This window comes from Diabrotica virgifera, chromosome 3 (genome assembly GCF_917563875.1).
Source record: "Diabrotica virgifera virgifera chromosome 3, PGI_DIABVI_V3a".
NCBI classification, from domain to species: Eukaryota; Metazoa; Arthropoda; class Insecta; order Coleoptera; family Chrysomelidae; genus Diabrotica; species Diabrotica virgifera.
In genome coordinates, this window is record NC_065445.1 from 121382213 (window position 1) to 121402899 (window position 20687).

Below are 20687 nucleotides of genomic sequence, written 5' to 3' on the forward strand. Positions count from 1 at the left end.
TTTCATGCTCGTTAATCCTGACGCGTAGTGGTCTTGCAGTTTCTCCTACATAGAAATTTTTGCAAATCACGGGGTAAATTATTGTAGTTTCAGTTCTTTGAGCTCTCTTGTGTGTTTTTGGTTTTGGTTGTGGACGGGATAGATCTGAGTGTGTTAATTGTTTTAAATATTGCAACAGTGATAAAACATAACTTCAACAACAACAATTGACGGTTATACACATCTTTTTTCAACAAAATAAATTTTCTTATAATCTTTTGAAAACGATTTCCAGAGTGGAAATCGAAACTTCACTTATTTTTTAGGTAATAATGTAATAATTGTCATTACTCATTACAAACTGTGGCTAGTCCCATATAAACATAACATTTAACTTAACCATGCCCCAAGACAACAGTTTCAGAACCTTAGTAATAACACAGATTGGTATACTAAAGTGGTCAGCAAGAATAATAAAGGGTTTTACGATAATTAAACCAAAAATAATGCTTGCATTCTCATTCTCTATTATATACCCAGCATATTCGTAATACGATTTTATTTTGTCATGATACTTTAACGATTATCCTTCCACCCGTCATCAATCTAGCGCAACACCGTCTGCACCATCTGAATAATAAAACTATTAAAGCAGAAGTCGAGGGTTGTTTTTGGCGATATGAGAAAGAATAATGCTAACATATTGAAGACGATTTGATATTCGGGCGTAACTGATTCTTACCGGCTATAAGGGGGTGGGAGCATCCAGGAGCATTTTCTTTTATGTACCGTTGGTGTTGTATACGACGGGTATAATGGCGGATTAAAAGAGATCAATCATGGTTACTAGACAAAAAAAAACGTTTTTCTTATGATAACTCATGATATTAATGTTTATGTTATGTATAATAAAAATTTATTTGCAGCAAGAGGATGTGACTAAAATGGAAACGTTATTTTGATCTGAAATAATTGAGTTCTTTTAGCTTGACCAATATATTATAATCTCAACTAAAAGTACAAAATAAACCAAGAAAATAAGAATAACGGTGCAGGAAGGAAGTTTATACATGCGGTTTTCATTTTAGAAAAAAAAAGCGTTGTATTGCTAATTTGTTAAGATATGTGTTGGCCAAATTTATACTAAAATTGCTCACGACAGAGGAAAAACGATACGCTTACAAGTCTTCTTGGACCTTTTGAAAATAACTGCTAATGATGATTTTTTTTTAAATAGGTCATCAATGATGAGTTTACTATCTATCAACAAAACCTTACCCTTTCTCGATGGAACCTTCCACCCGAACGTCCATGTTGATTATATTTTTTATGAAATGGCCATATAGGCCAGGACCCGAAGCTTTTCACCTCGCAATTTTTACAGAATGGATAGATTTGCTTGAAAATTTGAGTAAGTAGTAGATAGACCAAGGATCAAAATCTATATGATGCGGAAAGGCGCTTTTACCATGGGGGGTGGTTGTCACCCCATCTCGGGGGTGGAAATATTTTATTATATTTTGACCGCAAAAGTTGATAAAAACATTCATTCTAAGCAAACAATGTTCTATACATTTTTTTGATAAAATTAACTCTTTTCGATTTATTTGCCATCGAAAATGTTAGTGTTATATCGAAAAAATCAATGTTTTGATAGGTATAATCATTTACGATTCACGCAATTTTCGCCGTAGAAAAAATTTTTTCAAACCAAGTTCTTGAGAATTGAATATCCTACAATTTTATAATAAAACATTTTTTCGTATCTCTGATGCTAATCTTTATATTCTGTACCAAGCTACAAAAATTCGTTATTCGCTTTTAACTCCTGTTTTTTAAAACTAATCATTCTAAGCCAGTCAAACATCTAGAATCTATTAATAATACATAAATAAAATAAGAATGAATAAGGCCAATGACTAATAACACCGCTTACATTATTATGCTTCCAATTGGATTTCTCCTTTTTTGTTCAAAAAATATATTCATTTTTTAACCCTGACACTTTTAATTTTGATCCTAGAAGTTTGGTAAAAAAGAGTTTTGTAGGTTTTCGTAAGGTCTATAAGGCGATTAATAGTAATTCTTGTTAAAATCCTCAGTCGCAAAAAGAGGTGACTTTGAAAGGGTTGGTAAAGGTGGTTTTTGCATGTTATTACAAGTTTTAATTGTAGATAGCTCATTCAATTTTCGCCCTAGAAAAAATTTTTGCAAACCAAGTTTTTGGAAATTAAATCGGCTACAATTTCATATTTGAACATTTTTTCGTTTCTCTGACGCTAATCTTGCTATTCTGAAGAAAAGGCAATTTTTTCCAAACCACAAAAATTCGTTATTTGCTTTTAACTCCATTTTTTTTAACAACTACTCATTCTAAGCCGGTCAAACTTCTAGAACGTATTAACAATACATAAATAAAAAAAGACCAAATAAGGTCAATGACTAATTTTAATTAGGGCGGTGATTAGGGGGTTGCTTCCAATCACTTTTCGCTGAAAAAAATAGGGACTGACATTCTTTTTATTATAAGTTACTTAATTTTTGAGCTAGAGACTTTTTTTTTATTTCTGGAGATAGATATTTTTAATACTTTAAATTAGTTTGAACAAGCTGTCCTCGAAAAATGCATAGTTTTCTCGTCTTTTGACTTTCAATATCTCAATTACTATTGGTCTCTAAGAAAATCTAAAAACACGTTTTTGTTTATGTTTTCAAAAGGTACATTTTTCTTAAGTAAAATTTTTTTGATAAAACGAAAACTTTTGGAGTTATTAGCAGAAAACTTATTAAAAACATTGATTTTTTCGATATAAAACCAACACTTTCGATAGCGAATAAATCGAAAACTATCAATTTTATTAAAAAAATGTATAGAACGTTTTTGCTAAGAATGGAAGTTTTTACCAACTTTTGTGATTAAAATATAATAAAAAAATTTCACCCCTGAGATGGGGTGGCAACCACCCCCATGGTAAAAGCGCCTTTCGGCATGATATAGATTTTGATCCTTGGACTATCCACTACTTATTCTCAATTTTTCAAGCAAAACGACCCATTCTGTAAAAATTGCGAGGTTTTGTCCTATTTTAAGCTTCATTACTTGGACTAATATGAATTGAGAGAATCAAAGGACAACTTCTCACATCTTATCGACAGATGCAATAAATGACGTCAAAGTTAGAATAAATAAAATATGGAAAAAAGAATGGAAAAATATTACAAGCATGTCAAAAAATTTATATGTTTCTTTACATCAAGAACTTCCTCCGCCACCTGAATACATATTTAAATATAACCTGCCAAAGCAAGATATTTCTACTATCGTCAGATTAAAAACTCGACAAGGGAAATATGAGGCACATCTGCACAAATTAGGAATAATTAATTCATCAGTATGTTTTTGTGATAGTGTTTCGATTAGAGATTTAAACCATATTTTCTTGGAATGCAAAATTAACGAGAGATTATATTACAATTTACGACAAACACAAGTTCATTTTCCAATTAGTATAGAATATCTACTAAGTTGTCATAAAATGGAAATATTTAAATTACTCATAAACTACTTGAAAGAAACAAATATAATCATTTAAGTGAAATACGTATAAATATAACAAAACTAATAAATTGAGGTAAAAATAAAATAAAAATCTGTGGCTAACGGACTCGCATCCAAGCCATTTTTTCACACACACACACACACACAAAGGACAACTTCTTAGACGACATAGAGAGATGACAGCAAATACAAAAACTGAATTTCAGAACTGCGTCAGGTAATTAAGGTATGGTTTGAAATCAACATTTCGAGCACATTTTTGTGAATTTTTTTTAAACTACGTTAGAATTATTTTATTTTTCAAATCAAATAAACATACCTATTCAGTACAATCCAAGGAATATTCAAAATAAATTTAAGGAAAAATATGGAAAAATAAGCCAACGGTAGCAAATTTTTACAGGCACAAAATAAAAAAAATGGATTTTGCTGTGGACATCAGAACTCGTCATTGGATTATGTAAAACAAAAAATTCAAAAATATTTTAGTAGCTTATGAGTTTCCTGAGGTAACGCTGTCGTGTTTTTTAGTTTTAATGATTTTTGACTTTTCAGGAGCACGGGAACACAACGAATTTTTTTGTAACAAAGGCTGAAACTCAACATATTTACATATTTATTATTGCGAAGCATAAAACAAAAATATCTCGACAGCGACCGCCTTTGAAAAAAGGAGTTTTGTGAAAACGCGTTTAAAGTATTGACAACTAAATTTTCAATTTCTTTTTTGTCCGTAAAATCCTAAAGTGATGCACACCGGAATGTGTCTTTGAACCGTGGAGTACTTTACAAAAGAGATTGGAAGGTAGGAATATTCATCATGCTGTATTTCCGGTAATTTTGCCGCGATTAATCTGAAACTCCCTAATCTGAAATTTTTTAAACTGTAACCCCCATTTCCACCCCTAGAAGCTACTTTGAAGGATATCACAAACTGAACGACGAAGAATAAAGCATTATAAAGTTATGAACGAAGGTTTGATGGATACTTTTGGGATATATCTTGTAGAAGGCATGGAAACAGACAGAAAGAAAATAAGGGAGTCATTTCTAATGAGTTGTATGGTATGTGAAAAATCACTAAGGGGAGACAAAGTACGGGTAGCCATTTCTATTTAACCAACGAGAATTCTAAAGCAAACATTCTGGTAACAACCTAAAATCCGAGCTTTCTAAAATCTGCTATGCAAACAGATAGGATAAATTTAATGATAAACATGGAGAAATCTGCAATTGCATTCCACAACCAGTCTATTTATCCGTAGGTAAAAATCCAATTTCAGTACTTTAGGGTGTAGTAAGAGATCTATAGTGCTTTTGTACTTTCGAATTTCATAATTAAACAAATCGGTCCCTTAAGCCGGCCACTTACGGCACTGCTGTGTCGTTCGACAAAATCGTCGATGATATCAATTATTCTGCAGTACTGCAGCAGACAGGCCAGTCTCTCTGTGGTCAAATTGTAACGATTTTGTTGGATGCACTGTCACACACGATCAAAATTTTTATCAATTAGTCGAATTCGTCAAAATTGAACTCGCCACAGTATCGTGAGCGGCCGGCTTTACGTTTCATGTAACCAACAGAATTACAATCGTTTTATGATATGTGATGGATCTATGCAATTTTTACCGATAATGCTCACTATAAAACATCACTGCACTCAGTTTAATTAAATACAGATAAAAAACAGAAAATAAGCTTTGGTGTGACTCACAATTACGTTATTATAATCGAATTTAACTTCGGAAAGTATTTGCGGAAATGAAAACTACAAACATCTGGAAGGAAATGTTAAGTAATAATATTTTACAAATGACGACGAGTCTATGTGATTATAAAAGAAACAACTAACTACTAAATTATTTTATAAATTATTAATGTTATAACGGGAACGAACGATTTATGGTCTTTAATGTACTGGATATTAAACGCAGGAGAGACTTTTATTTAATAATTAGTGCAAACAAATTTGTGCAAACAAACTCAAAAAAAGTATAAGAATAAGATTGTGTAATGGTCGGCAGTTGTCCCTGAGAGCAAAAGTTTTGAAGTAGAAGAATAAGATTGTGTAGTAGTCGGCAGTTGCCCCCGAGAGAAAAAAGTTTAATGTCGTTGAAAAAAAAAAGTTTAGTTGTTGTATTTGTCCCATGCCAACTCAAAATTTCTACTAAATCAAAGAAGAAAAAGAAGATTATGTATTGATAGACAGTTGCCCCTAACGTGAAATTTTTTTATCTTGCCATGTTTGTCCCACACCAACCAAAATTGCCAGTTAACTAAAGAAGAAGAAGAAGATGAAAAAGAAGAAGCAAATTGTACAATGTACTAACTCCAAATTGTAAGTGAATAAGGGATTTTTCCCTTATTCCGCGACGATGAGCTGGCCAAACACCCAAGTAGGTGGAGGCCAATAAACTGAAGAAGAAGAATAAGAATTATAAAAAAGATGTAATATGAGCTAATACGTCACAAACCTCAAAAAGTATTTACTAAGAAATGCTTAGGATGGAACGTCCATTTGGAAAACACAAGAAAGCAAAGTTTCCCTTTGGACATGTTGCACGATATGTGAAAAAGTATGGGGTTTGAAATTCAAACAGATGTACTAGTACTGGTATTCGCTAGTAATTTCAGTAAAAACTAGTTTGAATTAGTATAAACTACTCTAAATGAAATTTGTTCGGAATTTCTAGTATTAACTGAATTTAGCAGTCAAATGTAGTTTTGACTAGTTAAAACTAGAATTGTCTAAAGCGCATAGTTAAAACTAGTTTTTCCTAGTAAATTCGGGTTTTAACTGAAATCGGGTTTTAAAGGTAACATATACAATCTCCAGAATTATTCAATATATTTATTATGGAACAGCACTTGAAAGATGGGCAAAGGACAACTCAGTAAATGGTCGTAGAATAAACAACCTACGTTTCGCAGATGGCACAGCCCTTCTTGCAAATAGTCAAGCAGAGCTGATTGATCTTATACGACTAATCGAAAACAAAAGTCAAATAGTTGGTCTGCAATTAAACATATCAAGACAAAGATCATGATAATGGATAGACTAGATTACATAACAATCATCTCATAGGAAGGGATTAAACGTAGATGTGATCTATCAAAAGTTGCCACAGCAAAAATTACCAAAATATGGAAGGACTGTCAAATTTCGAGAGCATTAAAGATGAGGTTGATCACTGCTTAATATTAGCAATATGACTCTTGGACCCAGAGACAATCGGAAAGAAGAAATATAGATACAACTGTAATGTTCTGTTGGAGACGAATTTTACGTATTCCTTGGACCGACCGTAAAACATGGAAATACTCATTACACAAGGAAAGGTGGAAACATGGAAATACTCATTACACAAGGAAAGGTGGAAGGCCGAAGATCACGAGAAAGATCACCAACAAGATGGATCGATCAAATTACAGGAAGATGCAAAAGACCTATGCATGAGTTAAAAGAAATGACTAGAGACATAGACCCTTGAAGAGGGACAACACACGATATCACGTCGACCACTACACTCCCTCCGAGGGGTCGGGTTTGAAGAGAGCCTGGACATACTGCTATTGAAGGGAACGAAAAAGTGCACCTACTTGTAAGGGGAGGAGCAAAAGAAACGTTCATAGAATCTGTCGTTTGCTTACCCAAAAGAACAAGCGTCAACTCAAATTCAACGTAACCTAATCTAAGGTATTAGGTATAGGTTAAAAAACCATGCACTGAACAATGTCAAAATAACAAGTAACAAGAACATATTTCCTTGTAGTTATCCTTTTCAGGTTTATTTAGATGCTTTTTTTAATCTACAGAGTGCCCAAAGAAAACAGTCCACCTCGATATTTGGCAGTATTTATTAGAAAGGAAATGAAGAAACAAGTCGATTTTTGATCTAAAGGGGACACATTTTTACGGTACATGCATTTGTCACTTGTCAACCCCCTCCCTTCCACTTCCCCCACCGTTTATTTTTAAATAGGGAATAAGAGTCGTGTGCTAGAGCATTTAAAAGGTTATTCAATTCTCTATTCAGTAATATAAACATTAACATAATTATTTATACAGGTTCTCCAAGAAAAAAATATTTTAATTAAATTAATTGACACGAAAAGAAGAATGTATGTCATCATCATTCTCTTTGCCTTATCCCAATGCGGGATCGTCTTCCCTAATTGTATTTCTCCATACAAGTCTATCTTGGGTCATATCAATAATAATCCCCTTTACCAACATGTCCTACCAACCAAAAGAAGAATGTATGTAATTTATTTAATTCAAAATACATTCTACTGCTGTCACAAAACAGAAAAAAAAGAATGTGTGTGTACTTTGTACGCACGTAAGAAGATATTCTTCTATTATACATATAGGTAATTTAAACGAAGTAAGTATACTTAACAGGTTATTTGTATTTTATTTCAAAATTAAACTAACTTTCTTATCTACCACTTCCAAAAAATTTTTATTAAAACAACCAAAAATAAAAAAAAATATGAATCGCCCAAGATTCGAACCCGCGTCCTTCCAATCTCGGAGCTAACGCCCTACCAACTACTCCAGCGAGGTCCTTGTAATTGACATGTTAAGTTTCGGATATAATTACACAACACGGCGACAAATAGTGTAAAAATGTTATGCCTACATAATATTTTATTATTTTACTACAGAGAAACACAAATCCAAAAACACAAGAATTATAATAAATAATACATTTAAGTACTAAAAACACTAATATATTCTTTTACTGACTTATTTGCACGGTTACAGATACATACATACCTATCTTGAAAGATTAGCAACGAACTACATAGTCTGTGTGCGCAGGCGCGCAGATTTATGTACAATTTTACCCTCAATCGAATCGCGTCTAAAAAGAATATCTTCAAAAAGTTTTTTGATAAATATACATCTGCCTTGGTAGGTTGAATATTTTTTTTTATTTAGCTAATGCCTCGGCAACTAATGGCCAGTGGCATGGTAGGTACGATAAATTTTTACAGTTAGGTACCTAGTGTCATGTGTAGTGTGTGTGTTGAGTATGTGTCTTGTTACTCTGCAAAGTCGACGTCATTGTCTTTGCAAAGAGACGCTAATTGTATCCGAACGTCTGCGGTCCCTCCGGTTAGTACCGATCCCACAAGGACAGAAACTATTTTCATTTATTAATTTATAATAAACGAAAAATTTCTGACCCTGGTGAGATTCGAACTCACAACCATTCGGACCTTTCGATCCAAGGGTAGGCGATCACTGAGCCACGGAGGGAGTTAAATATTAGGTTAAATATTGAATTTAAGCGAAAAACAAAATTTATTTGTCAAATAAACATTTTTCTTTGTTTTCTGTCAGTAGTAGAATGTATTTTGAGTTAAATAAATTGCATACATAGAGTCGGAAAAATGAAAGAATACCCATGAACGATCATATGAATCACATATTATTAAGATAATTAATAATCTATCTCTCTCGTTTGTTATTTATAAAAAAAATAGCAAATACAAAATATGTGATTGTATGTGATTGATATGATCGTTCAGGGGTATTCTCTCATTTTTCCGACTGAACTTCTTTTTGTGTCAATTAATTTTATTCAAAACAATTTTTATTGGACAACCTGTATAAATAATTATGGCAATGTTAATATTACTGAATAGATAATTGAATAACCTTTCAAATGAGGTAGTGCACGACCCCTATTCCCTATTTAAAAATAAGGGGTGGGGGAAATGGAAGGGAGGGGGTTAACAAATGACAGATGTATGTACCGTAAAAATGTACCTTAGATCAAAAATCGACCTTTCTCTTCATTTCCTTAAAATCTAATAAATACTGCCGAATATCGAGGTGGACTGTTTCCTTTGGCCCTCTATGTATTCTGAAAAACTTTTAATTTTAAAAACAGTGTATATAAAAACAGTTTTCTACGACAAATCCGTCATAATATCAAGGGTTTTTATGTGACTTTTTCAGAGTTATAATTTTATTTATGTGGGAGTATAAGAGAGAAAAGCCTAATATCCATTTACCCTTGCGCTCTTTTATACTACTACTTTATGTAGTTAAGGTTAAAGTATTTTTCCGAAGTTCTTCAATCCCTCAAAGTCCAGAACTCTCAGAAAAGATTACTTACACACACCTAAATAGTAATTTTTCTAAAAGTTTACGGAAACTGATAAATCTTCCTCTTAACGTTGCCTTTCCATTAATTTTCAATTTTTTCTTTCGCGGCAGCGTGAAATGTCGTCCTCCCTCAAAGTTTTTTTAAGTAAGTGATGATTTCGCACTTTTTCCGTGAGAAATCATTTTTTGTAGAATAATGGAAAAAGTACGTGTTGGGTGGAATAATATAGTCCTTTTACCCTATGACGGCCGGTATGTAATTAAGATATGATCAGTGGGCCTCAAACAGTGGGGCGTTAATATTTAATTCCTATCGCTTGAAAAGTAAAAATATTTCATTTTCTGTATTTTATGTTCAGTAATAATATTGGATTTTACTGTATCAAGGCAAATAAAATGATTATAATATGTATATACAGGGCGTGCTAAAAGAAGTGGGACGGAATATTTCGATTACTCGAAATTATTTGTCGACATCAAATGTTCATGAAGATCTCTATAAATCTCTATTTTGCGTAAAGTGAAAATTATACGAATTGCTTTGCATGCAGTAAAGTTAAATACTTGCCAAGTTGCTGGTATGTCCAAATTTGAATAAAATACATCCAAGACTTTAGTTTCTGCAGACACTGTATTAAATATAACCTTGAAACAAATTGGCACTAAATCACTTCCGAGTTTTCAACAAAACAAAAGATTTAAACACGTGTAGTCCAGTAATTAATACCGAAGCTATTGAGAGTATGCAGTCCAGTAATTAGACCGAAGGTACTTTATCGTTTAACTAAAACACACCGCTTTGCAAGTCCGAATTGAATTCCCGAAACACTTCTTTTTAGCAAACGATTTGTCCTATTCACTGTCTGATATTTCACTATCAGAGTCGTCACTATCTGAATTGTCTATCCGAATAATTAGAGGCCGGACCTCGTCTATAACTCGCTCGGTTTGAAAAGACTTAACGATTATGTCTTCCGTATGTCTAATACAATTTTGCCATTGTACTGCTTTTATTTGTTCTAGCGATTCTTTCCATAAACTAAGAACGCTAGCGTCATCTGTTGTTTTGGACGCATGTTTATCATAAAAATTTTTGGCTATACCCCAAACTAACTCAATTGCATTATAGTGGAAATGGTAGGGCGGAAGTCGAAGAACTTCATGGCCATATTTAAGAGCCATTTGGTCAGTAACAAATTTCTTTTGAACTTTGTGCTCTCCACACCTTTGAAGTAAATCAACTTTTAAAAAAAATATGTCACTGTGATAAATTTTCTTTTCTGTCAACCACAACTGTATTTCTTCTTTTGTCCAGCTGCTTGAAGGAAATCTCTCTTCTACTCTGGAGTGGTAGGATGCATTATCCAACACTATTATGGATGGTCGCTCCAATTTTTTCAACAAATTTTCTTCAAACCATTCTTCAAAAATATTTGCATCCATATTTCCATGGTAATTACCTGTATTCTTTGTGGACGAAAAAATTAAACTAGCGTCCGGAATAAAACCCTCATCATTTCCAGCATGAAGTATAATGTAGCGTTTACCATTACTGGAACGATTAGAAGAATAACATTTCGTGGTGCCATCTTGCCAAGATGATTTTGACATATTTCCTTTAGCGAAAATCCAAGTTTCATCTAAAAATACAACTTGCCTCGGACTATCAGACGTTTTATTGTTCATGTATTTTCTTAAAAAATGCCACCGTTTTGAAACAACATTGGACAGTTCACACAATACTTGTCTATTATTTGTCTTTTATATCGAAAACCTAAATGTTTCAGCACTCTCCACAAACTTGTTAAACTAATATCACACAGTTCCTTGTCTTTAATTTTTTGTAACACAGCACTAATTGTTACATGTTCTTAGGCTTTATACATATTGTATATGATATTTTTAATTTCAAGTTTAACTGACTGGTGCAAATCTTAAGTTTTTGGATGTCGACGATTTCTCTTGCTTACTTTATTTATTTCATCCTCACTCATGATATTAATTCTTCGGAATGTCCTCTCTGAGATACCGCAAGCATCGCATGTGCGTTTCTGAACTGCCATAACAGATGTCAATGGACCCATATTATTTTTTTTTTAAATTGAAATAACTTTCGACTTTCAGAACTAAACGCCGTTCTTCTGGAGACAACACTCTACGTTTCTCCAAATTATTCATTTTACTTTGAAGTACCGCTTCACTACACTACTATAAAAAAATAGGTATGTACTTATATACAACTACTACACCCTAAAAAGGACGAGGGTTGTATAACAGACGAAACAATCGAATAAAAATTATTGAACAGCCAATGCTACAATAACAGGCATAAACACTGTATTGATTGTGATTGCAAAAACCATTGGCATGTTTTAAATAAGACTTTTGCTTATAATGTATTAAACAACACCAATACAACCCACCACCATCCATTAATTTTTAACGATACACAGAAGTGTAATTTGATGACAAGTTTGAATTTGATCTACTTTGTCCATAACAGTGTTTAACAGAAAGATATTTTTAAATACCTAGCATGAATTATTTTTCAATGATTGTGTGTCTTTAAGAAATACATACACACTAAACAAATTTTTAAAGTGTGAATAAAGAAGATTGCATTTATTATGACACATGGTATATACTCCTTATTTTTCAAATAATATGATCTTGTAAAGGCATAACTTTGATTATTGGGTAAACCTACTACCTCAGAAGAAATTAAAAAAAAAATACATGTAATAAATTCACTGTTTAAATAAATATTCCGTACTCGTACTATTGCAAAAAAATATTAAAACCAATAAACGATAACTTGTTGAGGAGTGCTGATTGAAACAACAGACCAGTAAAATGTTATTCATAAAGGTAGTGTAAAATATATCGCCGCTTATCTGCTCCGCTAGTAACAAACTTATCAGCATTTAATGGCAAAGCGGTCTTGTTAGCTGAAAAAAACTTTAATAAGATTTTGCCTGGAAGGATCGAGCTAGCGGTGAAATGTGAGAAGAGCCTCGAAATTCAATAACTTGATGTGCCACTCACGGCAATTCGACGCTTAAGTTGGCTTAAATAGACACTACGTGTTTTCCTAACGAAAATTAGGATATCCATTCTACTAACGAAGAAACATGTAATCAATATCAGATATGTATTAAAAATTGTAATTTTATTAAGTATGTACACAATACACACCCAAACTTTATGGAATCATCATGTATTTCAAAGTAATATTTATTTCTTTTGAAAAAACTTGTTATTGTTGCGAAGAATAAAGGTTTTTATTGAAAATAAACAAAAAATATATAAGACAATCGGATAGTACAGCTCGGTACGGTATAGGTTATTTGCTAGAGTTGCAAATTGAACGAGAATAAATAAACTTTTGCGTCCAAAAACGAAAATATGCCTGGTGTGGGGTTATAGAACTTACAACGAGGAAAGGTCTTGTGGAGAAAGTAATGTTTTCTCAGAGGGACATAGCTGTAAAGCTAGGCGTAATACAGGGAGTTCTTTCCAAAACCTATGCTAGGTAACAGGAACTAGGAAAGCTCAAAAATAAAGCAGGGGAAAGTCGCCAAAAGTAATAACGGCTCTCCAAGATCGTTTAATTGTCCAATCAGCTAGAAGACACCCAACCATTTCTCACCTGCAGCTCCAAACGCAGCTTTTGGAAGCTACTGGTGTAACTGTTTCAGTTGAAACTATAAGAAGAAGAGTTCGTACCAGGAAGTATACAGCAGGAGACAGTTATGGATTTCCGAGTTATCCAGGCAGCACAAGATTGATCGCCTAAATTGGTGTCTTCACCACCAAAACTGGAACATTCGGAATTGACAAAATGTGCTATTTTCAAAAAAAAGTCAGGATTTGTGTAAAATCAGATGACCCATGAAATCGTGTACTTAGAGGTCGAGAAAGACAAGCGAAACTTAGAGAACGAAAACTGTCAGATATGTTTACAAATATACAAGGGGAAGTGTAATGTTCTGGAGAGGAATTGTGATTTATTTTTCATCCAATCAACTTTAATTGTTCACAGGTATGTTGATAACCTGCACTCAGGCTCTGGAGAGGTGCAACAGGAGAAAATTAAATTTTATTGCATGATAATGGACCTCTACATACCATTAGAGTGACTACAGACATCATTGAAGCAGAAGGTATCGCTTGTTTGGAGTGGCCTGCTTGCTCACCCCGAGCTTAATCCTGTAGAGTATTTGTGGGATATGATTAAAAGAAAAATTAGAGCTCGCCGGGATAATCCACAAAACACCGCACGGCTAGTACAAGCTACTCTTAAAGGATGGAGCAACCTACCACAACAAAATGTTGATAATTTGATTAGGAGGGTGCCCACGCAAACTGAAGCTTGCATAAGGACTAGAGGTGATAACAGTGACTACCACAAAATACAAAAAAAATAAATAAAAACAATTTAAACATTATTCGTTTTACATTGAAATTTTGTATGCTATTGACTTCAAAACAACTACTTTCAATTTGTTTGTTAGATACTTTATTGTTTTATTTAATTGTTATTAAATTGCTTTAAAATAAATATTGTTTGACTTCGTGTGTTTGTTTTTTTAAATTCGCACGAAATAGTAAGAAATATCAGATGATTCCATATAAGTTTGGGTGTGTGTATGTATGTATGTATGTATGTATGTATGTATGTACATACGGTATATACCTACCTCAGTTTTTCTTAACATTCTGTTTTTTGATTCATTCGCTTATGTTGGATAATAAAAAAGTTAGGCACTTTAACAACTGTGTTTTTAAATAAGTATGACAAATTTTGAGTGGTAATTCTGCATGAAAAAGTAATGACAGTTTAATTTATAAACGCATGTCCGCAATGCTTCATTTCCGAAATACGCGGTGGGGTGTTCAATTTTTTCTTACAAACTGACGATTTATTTATTGCTCTAAAATATGTAGGTTGAGATATGCAAATGAAATTTGGTGGGTTTTAAGAGGTAGTTATTGCACATTTTTGACATACAATTAATGTCTAGTTGCACCAACAAATAAACGATTGTTTTGGATTGTCCGCTTATTTTAAAATATACCTAATTGTCAAAAAACTGTCAAATTAAAAACAGAAATTTTAACGATTCTCCCAAAAAATATTAAATTTTAACCTTTTTCGAAAGAAAAGAAAAGTGTTCTGTTATTATATTTGGTAAAAACTTTAATCTTTTTCGGGAGAATCGTCAAAATTTCTGTTTTTAATTGACAGTTTTTTGACAATTATTACATTTTAAAATAAACGGGCAATCCAAATTAAAAAATCAATCGTTTATTTGTTGGTGCCACTGGACATAAGAATTTTATATTCACCATTGACGCGCATACGGGTCACATTACCGGCATAAATCGGCTATGGAAATTCAAAAACATTCAATTAACTTTGGTCGTAAATATGTACGTATTCATAACAGATACCAAAGCCTTCTTCACGTACCATATCAGAATTATCCGACGTTGGCAATCACCATTGCGAAGGCTTCTCGATCTTCTGCAATATGGAATAATTGTCCTGCATTTGATATCTGAGTCCATTCACGAATGTTTTTTTTTAACAAGAAACCTGTTTTCTTCCTACACCCCTACGGCCCTGTATTTTGCTTTTAAAGGATCAGTTGTAATATTTTATATCGATTTCCCCCTCACTATATGTCCCAGATAAGATATTTTCCGGTGTTTAACAGTCTTTGGTAGTTCTCTATCTTTGTTGACCCTCTTTAGTACTTCATTAGTTTTTTTTGCTGTCCAAAGTATCTTCAACATGCGTCTATGAATCCACATTTCCAATGCTTCAATTCTATTCATGGTTAGCGTCCACACTTCTGCACAGTACAAAAGTACAGAGCAAACATAGCACTTAACCATTCTACCAAAGCCTACAAACCCCGAATACAATGTACCATTAAGCGTCGTTTAAACACAACGATAAGTCACAGCAACTAGTTGTGATGACAAGTTGAAACGCTGTTTAGACGCTGCGATTCAATGCGATACCACCTTCAACCCAACTCCAACTTTGATAAGTTGTGCGATGCACCGTTTACACACAGTGATAAGTTGCAACAACTCGATTGACCTTGATAAGTTGTTTGATTTATCGCTGTGTTTAAACGACCCTTTAGAATACTTCTGCTGCGAACGCCTAACACTCCTAGATAATTCAACAATAATAAAATAATTCGGGGGGGGGGGGCGTTTCGGATAACAAGAATTTCGGTTAAAAATAACATTGTTTTTTGTATTCTTCTTGTATCAAATTACATAGTATTGGAGAGATAGAGCTGTAAAACATCGTTGTCAAAGAAAAACCAAAAAGAAAATAGAAGATTTCTTAAAAGAAACACTCTAAACATCTTCATTTTCCTTAATTTTATTGCAGTTTTTAATTTACTTCATACTTCATGAAATTATTGAACTGTCATCCATTTCGGTTAAACGATGTTTCGGTTAACGGAGGTTTTACTACATTATGAAATTTTACAATAATCACTCACAATAAAAAAATTACGAGTTACTCGAAATTTTGGAAATAAATCGTCTTCAGACTCAATTCTCGACAAACAAATAGATCTTGGAAAGGATCATTATTGTCTAAGGGGTAATTAATTAGGCCATAACATTCTTTTTATGTGTACAACTGGTTATCACGCAAAAATAGTTGTTTTAAAAAAATGATCTTTACCCTGAAAAAACGGTTTTTGGGGAAACATGTCACATTGACTATATTGGGTGGAAATGAAAAACCGTAACCGCCAATTCCATCAATATATTATGTAATAATAAATCCCTTCAAAGAAAGTTAAAGTTAACAATGATAACAGAGTCGTTGTTCTTTAGAGCGAACTTGGATATCCACGAAAGCCAACGGAGCGTGCAATAATGATATTAAATAATGTTTTTCTTTATCTTTGCAGGTAATATGAGACGTTTACAAATGTTTTTGAACGCGCCGGCTGCCGAAGTAATTAAAAAATGTATACAACACGTTCTACACGTGTATTCATCCGGATGTTTTTTCAGTATAATGGGCGATTTTAGGTATTTACTGCTGCTAAAGTGAGGCATGAACAACAAACTGTTAAATAAATATGAATAATAATAATAATATCAGAAAGAAAGATGTTGTTTGTAAAGGAAATGTTTTACAAATACGAAATAATATACTCAACTCATGTTTGAGTATTTATGTGTGTCCACATTTAAGTTAAAAATCTTATCAAAAGACCCAGACATACTAAAGTTAAAATATAAAAGAGAACCGAAAACTGAAACTGTAGGTGGAGATAAAAACCCTTTATAATATGAACTATGTATTAAAAAAACCTCAAAAGATAAACGAATCATTTTTAAAATAATCTCCAAGTATTCGGAGTCTAGAAAATTTAAAATTGACGTCATATACATATACAGTGGGAAAATGGAAGAAAAAAATGAATAGTAATGTTTTGTTGAAGCTATCTTCCAAGATATAATATATTAAATTGGATTACACCAAAAAGTTTAATAACTACACATGGAAGGATTGCCACTCAAAAGAATCCGCACTGATATTTCACAATATTCATTGGATTTTGTGAAAATGTTGAAATAGGTCCATTTTTATTCTAAAGCGGTCATTAACAATAATCTATAGACGTCATTTTTGAGGTCTCGAATTTCCTAAATCTGTTGTCCGATTTAAGTAATTTTTTAATTAATATGTTCTATATATACCGGGTGTACCAATTAAACTGTGTTTTTTTCTTAAAGTTGCCATCACCCTGTAGAATATTCTAGCATTTATAAAATACTGAAATTAAAACCCAATTCCTTCATTCAGTTTTTGATTCATTCCTTTATGTTGGATCATAAAAAAGTTTGAAACTTTAACAACTAGCCATGTTTTCATCAATACATGGTGTTTTTAAATAAGTAGGTAAGGCAAACTTTAAGGGGTAATTCTGGATGAACAAATAATGACACTTTGCTTTATAAACCTATGTCCACAAATGCTTCGTCTCCGAGACAGGGAGTGTTGAAATTTTTCTTACAAACTGACGATTTATTGCTTTAATTAAAACCGGTTGAGATATGCAAATGGAATTTGGTGGGTTTTAAGACATAATTATTGGACACTTTTCGACATTAAGAATTTTCAATTAAGAATTTTATATTTACCATTGGCGCGCATACCGGTAATGTGACAGATTTCTAGATCGTTAAAAGACGACTCCTTTGGAATAAAAATCGACCTGTTCCAGCATTTTCAGAAAATCAAATGATCGTTGCCAAATATTAGGGTGGACTCTTTTGAGTAGCCAACCTTGAATATTAAACAAAACATTATTTAACTGGCTATCGGCTATGCTATATGTAACATTCCAACCGTCTCAAATCAAACAATGTTCGTTACATTATATATAAAAATCACGTCTTTATGGCATTTTTATCTAATCTGCAAAAATACCTCGACGAAACAATTAACATCAATAACTGAACAAATACATTTAATGTAAATGCTACAAAAAATATTTTTTCTGAGAAATTATGATGCATAGACTGTAAACAACTAAGTAATTCATGCGAATTGTTGCAGTTTTGTTCCTCGGAAATGTGTTATTAATGTGAACTTGTTTGGAACGATATAATACACGGTACCATAAATACTGTCTCTAAATTGAATATTCCTATTCACAAAAATATTTAAAAAAAAATTAACTAACCTTGGTATCTTAAGTTTCATAAATACCTAAACTTCATTTCAAGCAAAGTTTATCTGTATATTCGCTAGTAATTTTATTGAATAAAAAAACAAACAAACACATCAAGAACACTTTTATAATTGAATCGTTTATTTCAGAAAGGGGTCAAGTGACTAATTTTGACAAAATGAGTTTTTGGTGAAATTTTTTATTTTAAACGTAAATACAGCTTTTGTTGCAGAAAGGAATCAATTGCTGCCATAGTGTTGCTTTGGCAGCGCAGAGAAATTAGCGTTTAGTGCAGAAAGGGGCCATGCAACGCATGACTCCTTGCTTAAAAATTGTGTAACCACCAACTTTATTTCAGAAAGGGGCCAAGTGCAAAAAATTATTTATTTTTTTCTTAAACAAATTAACAAGATAAATTTTTGAAAAATACAATACTTTTTGACAAACACTACAGGTTATTAGTGAGAATTTTTATTTTATATAAATAAAATTTTTGTTGAATGTAAACACGTTTTTTTTGTTTTTCTCAAAAGCAGGTTTTTGCGACTTGACCCCTTTCTGAAATAAACGATTCAATTCCGGATGGGTCTATTTCGCTTGCATATAAAATATAACCATAAAATATAACGATTTATTAAAACAAAGAAACCTAAGAAGCAGAACCTATAGTTCGCGATTCTTTGAAAAATATTGTTGCAGAAAATTCGTGAAAACCATAAAATATTTCACCCCGACTACTTTATAAAACTTAAGGGCGCCTCTATGCTAGTTTTACAGGAAGCACCTTATACCCCAGCGCCGGGAGTGGAGATAGCTACAGTCATTTGAAATGTTGTTCTACTTCTACTTAAGGATGTTTAGAATAGCATGCACACAGAAGAGAACTAACACAGAAGTATTGCGAGAAATGGGCAAAGATTAAGAAATAATCAACACAATAAAAATAAGAAAGTTACAATATACGGGACACGTATTGAGGGGACAGCGATATAAAATGCTAAGACTGATAATACAGGAAAGATAAGAAGAGGAAGGAGTATAGGAAGAAGGAGAGTGTCATGATTGAAAAAATTAAGGGACTGGTTTAAATGAAGTTCAATAGAACTCTTCAGAGCAGTGGTAGTGGTAGATAGAGTAAAGATAGTGATGATGATATCCAACCTCTCATTGGGAGACGGCACTTAAATAAGAAAAAAGAGATTCGCAATTCAAGACAAAAGCATAAGAATATAATTCTACAAAAATATTATAAGTGCATAATATATTGTTGTAGAATTGTTTTTTTTTAAAGAAATTCAAAAAAATGAAATTTATATCAATAGACCATAAGACCATAGTTTTTCATCACCCTGTATATGACCAAAATTGTATAGAATTTAATTTTGCTATTAAACACGTGTTTCGGAAAAATGAAAACGATTAGTGATAATGATTCGACGAAATGGACGGGACATTAACAAACAATTCGGTGATTAGAAAGTGGACAGAGCGTTGACGGGAACAATGACGTTTTTAAGATCTTTCCGGGAAGGGTTTTAATTTGGTAAACAAATTGTATTAGTTTTTAGATGTAAAAGTAGAAAGTAGAAAAGAACTAATTATGATATTTCTTGAAATTTGACAAATTGGAAAAGTTATGTGGAAGAATATTTGGTTTCTCAAGAAATAAATGGTTTGAGAGAGGTTATTGTTGATGGGATGGAAAATATCGGGAGTAGGGATAATGAATGTTGGAGTCTGGATTTGAGAGAGAAATAAGGGGTACTGTGTAATGAACATCGATAGAAGGCAGTCGAGTTTTTAAAAAGTGAGTAATAAGTGTAGAGTGGTGTGATCAGCCTTTGCGAGCAGAATCAAGTTGAAACCAAATTGTCGATATTTCTTGAAATTTGACAAATTGGAAAAGTTATGTGGAAGAATATTTGGTTTCTCAAGAAATAAATGGTTTGAGAGAGGTTATTGTTGATGGGATGGAAAATATCGGGAGTAGGGATAATGAATGTTGGAGTCTGGATTTGAGAGAGAAATAAGGGGTACTGTGTAATGAACATCGATAGAAGGCAGTCGAGTTTTTAAAAAGTGAGTAATAAGTGTAGAGTGGTGTGATCAGCCTTTGCGAGCAGAATCAAGTTGAAACCAAATTGTCGACCGGTTGAAGAGTTATTTTTCCTGGTCCGAGGGAGATTCCTTTGTTTTGTCTAGAACGAGTAGCTGATTATTATCCTTTTGTGCACAAGACATCGAGCAAGGAAACTGAGTAATAGAATTCGAGCAAGTCCTGTGTGTTTTTCTTGGA

At 32.8% G+C, this 20687-nt stretch overlaps 1 protein-coding gene across 5 annotated transcripts in view; it reads right to left on the reverse strand.

The window, feature by feature from the left end:
* The window catches only part of LOC126882057 (A-kinase anchor protein 200-like), a 640814-nt gene that overhangs the window by 396188 nt on the left and 223939 nt on the right, over window positions 1-20687 (reverse strand). The window lies entirely within an intron of this gene.